We start from the raw sequence: 8,280 nt of genomic DNA, 5'->3' as shown, positions 1-8,280 counted from the left end.
CTTCCTTGGATCTTCTCTTAAGGATAAAAAGTTTGGTGCCTTCTGGGAAAAGAAAAATCAGCAACGGATCAGAAACTCCTAAAAACCAGACCTTTTGCCACAGGAGAAAATAACTCGTCTCTTCCCCCCGCATTGATTTCAGTGTTTATTTTGTTATGCAGGACTTGCTTACCTGCTCACAAGACAACGTGGCATGAAGCTTTCCAAACCTGGCCAACCTGGCACGATGGCCCTTGCCCATATTTGGATCGGGCTAATCGCTTCATATTTCTAGCCCTGGTTCTCCCCCACCACCACTTTTGCTGTTTATCCCCACCCTGTCCTGGTTTCTCCTTGCCATTTTTCTCGCTGAGCAGGGGGCTCCCTTTGTTTCTTTGCCACGGCGTTCTCCATTCTCGCGCCTTCTGCTCAGACTCAGCCACCAAAGTCTTCCTCCTTCTCTCCTTTTTGGAGGGGGAGGTGAGAGTGCAAGGAAACCCTAAAACCTGAAAAAGGGAGATGAATCTCTTTATTAAACCCCCACGCACGTACACACCAGCCCCGGCTATTCCCGGGTCTTCCAGTTCATTACAGTAATGGTCTCATATCCATTTGGCCACGCTATCAGGCAGACTCCAAAAAGAAAATCGGGGCTATTTTAAACGATTATCTGCCATGGCTTCATTTGCTAGGCCCTTCCCAGCTCACCCTTAATGGAAGTGGCTTCCAAGGAGCGACCTGCATTAACAGCAAGCGTCTTAATTAACATTCTTGGTGCAAATGGAGGAGCGCAGCCAATTAAACCTTTAAAAACATTAAAGAGAATCAGCACCTTCCTGGCTTTTAGCCTGTTTCCTCAGTTCTCAGTTGGAACAAGTCAGCTGCTACCAGGTCCGTCCGCTTTCTGGGCCCACCAGAGTGTTCCTTGCTCTGGCTGGCAACAGCTTTCCAAAATTTCTGACTGCAAAAGGCTTTTCATCCCACCTGCTGCCTGGGGAATTCTGGGAGTTGAAGTCCACACATCCTGATGTGGCTGTGGTTGAGAAATTAGAGAATTTTCTAAATATAGAAGTTTTAAGAAAGTTAGAAAAGTTTAGGAAAAAAATTAGAAGAAGTTTAGAAACTGAACTCTCAGGACATTTCTAAGAAACCGAGAAACTAAACTGTAAGAAAATGAGGGAAATTTGTAAATACAGAAATACTAAGAAGTTCTTAGAAATTCTAAGAAACTTCTGAGACATTTCTTCTACCAACTGTAGAAATTCTAGAGAAATCCTAAATAAGAATTCTACATTCATTCGATTCCACAGCGGCACAGAAATGGGGGGAAGGAAGACATGCAGAAGAGGAAAAAGAGAATCATGAAAAACAAATGGATTTTAACAGATGGGCTTGGCCAGCATTTATTTAGAATTTGGGCAGGGCTCATCAAGGCTTCAACAGGTGACATCTGGAGGTTTGGATTCCCAGGAAATACAGTTGGGGAGTGTGTGTAGATCGGCTAGTGTCTTAACTATCCCTTTTGTGTTTTGGAGTTTCCTCCTGGGAAAATCGGTCCCCCATAAGGGGGTTGCTCGGTTGGTGCAGCTAAACCCCCCCCCCCACCATTTCCCAGGTCCTGAGAGATTTAAGAAGGAGATCCTGGGGGCGCCCCATGACGTCATAGCAGGAGTCAGGTTGACATCATAGAGTTGGAATTTCCCCTCCCCTCTGAAATGCACGTCCAGAAGAAAAAAGGGGATGGGGGGCTTGGAATCTCAACCCATCCCCCTCCAACCAAGCCCACCCAACACCTACCCAGCAACTATGGATTGTATAGATTTATATTCTACCTTTCCTCTAAGAGCAGGTTCCCAACCTGGCAACTGTCCATATGTGGACCTCCCCTCCGACAAGGCTCAGCGACAGCCAAGCTGGCTGGGGAATTCTGGGCATTGGTCCATGCCCGTGGGGGGGACCTTCCATTCCCAGAATTCTTAGCAATGGCCATCCTGGCTGAGGAATTCTGGGAATTGAAGTTCAGGCATCAGGAGGGCAGCCAGGTGGGACGCTCGGTTGGAAGAGCTGAAGGCGTGTGCCTCGTTCTTCTTGTTACGATGTTCTCCCTCCAACTAACAACCCCAGCCAGCAGGCGGACCGAGAGATGAGAACAGTCATCCACCCGTGGTTCCCCCAGTCTCACATCTTAACCACCGCAACATGTTTTTCGATATATTCCACAATTTAGAAGAAACTTCAGTTACTGGCATTCATCATGAGGAGAACAAGCTCCGTAACTGCTACCAAAGTGTTACCAACAGTGGATAATCACATTTTTTAATTGTTGTACGCCGCCCAGAGTCACTTTGTGTGCGATGGATGGCTATATAAATGCAATCAATCAATCAATCAATCAATCAATCAATCAATCAATCAACCAGCAACCACTGCTCCCTCTCTCCTCCTACTTCCCCAGCTTGAAATGAGTTTTGGATCTGATAGTAATTCTCAGAGAGAGAAGCTTGTCAATTAGGACACTTGGCTACCCACGTCAGGTTGAAGACTTGATAGGAGCTGCCTTCTTGAGAGGCTACATTTCTATATGCAGGGCGAGGCGTTCCTTTGGTGGAACGTCCTATGGAAACCCTTCCCTAATATTAGGGCACATAAATGCAGGCTCAATTCTACCTTGGAGGGAAGGGTTTCCATAGGACGTTCCACCAAAGGAACGCCTCGCCCTGCATATAGAAATGTAGCCTCTCAAGAAGGCAGCTCCTATCAAGTCTTCAACCTGACGTGGGTAGCCAAGTGTCCTAATTGACAAGCTTCTCTCTCTGAGAATTACTGGCAGATCCAAAACTCATTTCAAGCTGGGGAAGTAGGAGGAGAGAGGGAGCGGTGGTTGCTGATTTATCTATTTATTTATTTGTTTATTTATTGTATTTATATAATTATTTTATATAAATACAATAAATTAAAAGATTATTATTCATCTTTTATTTATTTATTTATTTTATGCATACACAATTAACGAAATCATTTTTAAACTTAAAAAAAAATACAAATTAAAAAAAAAGTTAGAAAAGAGACAGCCCCAAAGAAACTAAAAACACAAACTCAGAAAGAAAAGAAGGGGGGAAAAAGTCTACCTTATATTTTATAGTTATCCATGGTCACCGGGTTACTAATGAATACGCTGCTATAGTATGAACAGTACAAGAGGTTATTGTAAAATATTGCAAAATCTCTCCCATAGTAAGACATATTGCTGCATCCTTTGATTAGTAGAAAATATTGCCTTTTCCAAAACAGATAAATCACACATTTCTGTCAACCATTCCTTGCCATCTGGAATTCTGTAATATCACGTTTCCAATTTCTCAATGTGAGCATTTGGTCGAATTATATGTTCTCGCACTTTTTAATTTATTTCCCTTTGAATTACTCATATTTATTTCTTGACCTTATCTTATTTGGCTCCCCAATGTGTTTTGCATCTTTTTCACAATCGCTATTGTTATCGTGCATCCTTGTATTAGTTTTGGGAGGTTGGAATTAATTCCTATGGACCACGGACGTTTTGAACTATTATTTAAGCTTCTGCGGACGGCTCTGTAAACCGCTGGCTCTGCATCGTAATGGAGCCAAACCAAGTAAGGTCAGCGAATAAATCAATATAACTTGAGGCAGCAGTTTACAAATCGAATAAATCACAACAACAATAGACGGGTGCGCATTGAGTAAGGCCACGGCAAGCCTGGGCTTGGCTCCTGTGTAAACCCTCGCGGGGGGGGTCTTCGAAATCCCAGCGCTAAAAATGGCAGTTTTTCCAAGGCAGCTGACCATCAAAAAGCCCAATTAAAAGCCCCGCAGCAGAGCCCATGTCAGCGCAAGGAGCTGCAGCAGAAGGTGACTCTCGGCGAGTTTGATTACAATTCCTCGGCGGGCGCATCTCTGGTTTGTGCTTTTCGGCAACCCCTGCGCATCTCTTGGGAAGGAGAGTCCTCGGCTCCTAATCGGAGTGAGCCCGCCGAGGGCACGGATGGCGAGGAGGCCTTGGCCGCTGGGGACACGGGTCCACGATCAGAGGAGCCGCGGAGGCTGCCTCAGCCCAGCTGGGGCTAATCATCCTGGCTGTTGGAAGACGAGAAACTTTCCTGGGCCCGGCTGAGTTCATTATGGGGAACGAGGAGCATGAAGAGAGAGTGGGAAAGAGTCATCAAGTGGCCAGGATAGATTGAAAGGGTTGGGTTTGCTGCTTTTTTTTTTTGGAGAAAAATTGCTCTCTGGATGCCAGCCTTCCCAGGTAGACCAGACAGGAAACACAACCAGATAAGGTAATTCTATTTTATGGTAAGGCTATACGAACAGAATCTTGCAAGTCCAAAAATACAAATCTCCCGCCCGTCTTTTACAGCCCGAAAAACTAGGGAGGGTCCCTTCTGAGCCTCTTTCCCCACCCCATATGCAGCTGTGGGCTGTGCCCTCTCTTATCTGACTGTTCCCTAGGCAGCATCTCTTCGCCCCATCTCCCACGGTCTTTCCCACGTGCCATTACATCGGATGCCCACGTCGATGTTCTTGTGATGAGACACTTTACCCAGGAAGGGATAAAGCGATGGGTTTTGCTTTTCGCCGTCCCTTTATGTGGCTGGACTCCCATAAAGTATTGCAACGGGGGGAAAACCCTTCTTCACCTCCCTTGATGCCCTATTGTGATGCTCCAGTTGGTGCCCAGGGATACTGTGGGAAATTCACACTGCTTCATTCACAACGCAGGTAGTCCTCGGTTAACGAAGGTAATTGGGACCAGAATTTCCGTCGCTAAACTAAGTGACGTAGTTGTAAAGTGTGACATCACGTGACCACACTGCTTAGTGATGGCAGTTCCAGCACTTCCCAGTTGCTGTTGTTAAGTGAATCCTGCCCTGTGGTTAAGCAAGGATGTCATGTAGTCACCATTTGTGACCTCCTGCCAGCTTCCCCATTGACTTTGCTTGTCAGAAGCCGGCAAGAAGGTCACATGTGGCAACCACGTGACCACAGGACGCTGCGACATCTGGAACTTCAAGGACCAGTCATAAGTACCACTCATTCAGGGCTGTTGCAAGTTTGAATAGTTGCTGAATGGGTGGTCGTTAAATGAGGACCACCTGTATTGTGTGCCTTGTGGTTGACTGCTGATGTCAGTCCTCCAAGGCAGACCAAACCTTGGAGCAAGCTATTACTACTTTTATTTTACAGTAACCAAATTTTGCAAGTCTGAATGCATTCTCCACTCCCTCCATTTATCTTCATGAGAACTAGGGAACATCTTGTCCAAGACACTTTCTCAAATTACAGTTCTGCCCCAGACTCAGGTTTCTCTTATCTGACTGGTCTCTTGGTTGTGGCTCTTCCTCCTGTTCCTCAAGGTCATTCCTTCTTCCCATTAGAGTTGTTGGGCGACCTAGAATCAACAGATTCAGACCGCAAGGGCCTCTGATAGCCCATTAGGTCTCCAGCAACAGCCAAAAACTGGCTATGGGTTCAAAAACAATTTCCCACAAGTGAATTGGGGGTTGGGGGGGTTCCCTGAATTTGGTAACTGGTTATTTAGAATGGGGTGCAAATATTGGTGGGATTTTGAAAAAAGTCCCAGCAGACTAAATGCGTCCGATGATGACCATTAACTTCTGGATATTTCGGGCTAAATGTCAGCTTTCCACAGAGCATTGTATTTTAGCTATTTAGAGGGGGACACTGGTTAGGGTCACACCCACCACACACTGCACCCAGATCCAAAAACCAGAGGCTGCTCTCACATAGTGGGGCTGGGAGTAGAGGATGGTTTATTTATTTCTTATTACCTGTACAGCCTGCTTTTCTTTGGTACAACTCCAGGCAGTGAACATAAGGGTCCTGCCTCCTGTTTTTCCCACCACAACAACCCTGTGAGGTGGGCTGGGCTGAGAGAGAGGGGCTGGCCCAAAGCCACCCATCCGGTTTTCATGCCTAAGGGAGGACTAGAACCCATGGTCTTCAGCGCCTTCCCCATTACGCCAAGCTGGCAAAGTGACAACGTGCACACGGTGACATCATCACACAAAGGTTGCCATGTCTCGCCTACATCCCAGTGTCTGATACAAGGACCAAAATCACAGCCTTGGTGTGTTGATGTGATCACATACTTCATGATTTATTCCACTTTGCCCATAAGTTCATGTAAATGTAATGCCCAGACCAGTGTTTCTCAACCTTGGCAGCTTGAAGATGTGTGGACTTCAGCTCCCAGAATTCCCCAGCCAGCCAGCATGGCTGGCTGGGGAATTCTGGGAGTTGAAGTCCACACATCTTCAAGTTGCCAAGGTTGAGAAACACTGCTTTATACTTTAGCTGTTTTATCATTTTTAATATGTGGGATTTACAGGGACTGTACCAATATTGGCATTATTATTATTATTATTATTATTGTTGTTGTTGTTGTTGTTGTTGTTATTCATTTTCAATGGCTTCCTATCAATGAGGCTGAGGATTTCAAAGCAATTTCCTGGAGAAATTCTCCTTGAAAATGGTTTGTTACCTTGCATTTTTTAAAAAAGAAATGTCGGTTAGGAAGCGCATAAGAAAATATGGGTAAATTAACAGTATTTCTGAAGTTTTATCCTTTTGCCCCAGTTTAATTTCCCTGGGTGTAAAAAAATGAATTTCGATATCTATGTGTGTCCTGACCTCTGCTGGCAATTTTTCCAATCTGAACTGAGCGCTGAATCTAGGACTTGCTTTGAAGGGAGGATCCAAGACAAATGTTAGTATACTGCATTTTTATCTGGCCACCTTCAAAGAAAACCTCTGGAAGGCACAGCTGTTTGCCCTTTTGGGGTTTGACCTCACAACAACCCAGCGGGCTAGGACAAGATAGGAAAGGACACGCTGACTAGTTGTGTATTGCTCCCCAACAGAATACAGGAATATGACAAGCGTGGGAGATGTAACTGTGATGTCGCAACATCAATTCCCTCTTCCTGTACTTGAATGCAAGGTCATGACACAAGGCGAAAAGTAGAACCTGTGTTGCAAAGTCACCATGCACGGTTCATCGTTGTGGAATCATCATGGTTAGGAACAGCGGCCTATGATGAAAAGACCCTTGAAGCTGCATCAGGTCAAGGACTCATCTAACTCTTCTGTGTCTCCTGGTGCCCAAGCAGGAGGATCTGGGAAGGTCACAAGTATGGTTGAAAATGCCATGGACAGCCAAGAAAACAAACTGATGGATCTTTGAATGAATCAACCCAGAGTTCTCCCATGGGGCACCAATGACCAGGCTGAAATGATCCTACTTTGGACTCATGATGCGAAGACCCAGCTCTCTGGAGGAGGCTCTGATGCTGGGAAAGGTGGAAGGAAAGAGAAGAAGAGGACGACCAGCAGCAAGGGGGATGGACTTGATTACAGCAATGATGGTACACCTTTGGAAGATGTGAAGGACCAGGTTAGGGCCTGGTCATCATGGAGAAAATCTATCTATGTGGCCACTAGGAGTAGTCGCCAACTTGATGGCGCATAATCAATCAATCAACATGAAAACCTAGTTCTCTAGCAAAGGCCCCGATGCTGGGAAAGGTGGAAGGAAAGAGAAGAAGAGGACAACCGGTAGCAAGGGAGATGGACTCAGGGGTGATGGGGGCACTGTTGGAAGTGAGGCCACCTGAATCAATTTATTAACAAACCATTAGAGGCGTTTATAAGCCAAGCATGACCTTCAACCAGAACTATTCTGTTGTAATCTCCTTGTGCTTTTGCTTGTTAGAATCAGCAATTCTCCAACAACTGCTTGCAGGAGCTAGAAGAGTTGACCACAAAGGCTTCACCCATAGAGTAGCTGGCAGGATGCAACTTCGACACCTTCTTGAGAAACTTTGCAAGCGAGCCTGTGACTGGAATAAAGGAAGGTGACGTGACATCCAGCTTCAGCTGCGGTTAGAGGTGGAAATCTCATCTGCCAATACCCTCCCACTGGACTATTATGGGATAGAATACTTTTGTGTGCATGTCTATGACATTTACCAATCAGCTTATTACTTCCTTGTTTAAACTGTATAAAAGAGGGTGGCTTCATGAAGGCGTGCTCAATTTGGACTTGGGCCCCGAGCGTACCTCTTTCCTTCTGCACAGAAATAAAGCATTTAGATTCCAGTTTCCTTGACTCTACGTGATTGATGGGCCCCCCTCGCGCCAGGCAACAACTCCCAGAATTCCCTATGCAGCATCCCCTGCTAACATTGAGTTTGAGCATCTTTGGGCCATTATTGTCACTGTTCACCTTGCTGGACTCAATTA

This window comes from Python bivittatus, unplaced genomic scaffold, assembly GCF_059951505.1.
Source record: "Python bivittatus isolate LINGU-HERP-01145 unplaced genomic scaffold, Pbiv_v1 ctg000580_np1212, whole genome shotgun sequence".
NCBI classification, from domain to species: Eukaryota; Metazoa; Chordata; class Lepidosauria; order Squamata; family Pythonidae; genus Python; species Python bivittatus.
The sequence above is the reverse complement of the archived record's forward strand: the minus strand, read 5'-3'. Positions refer to the sequence as shown.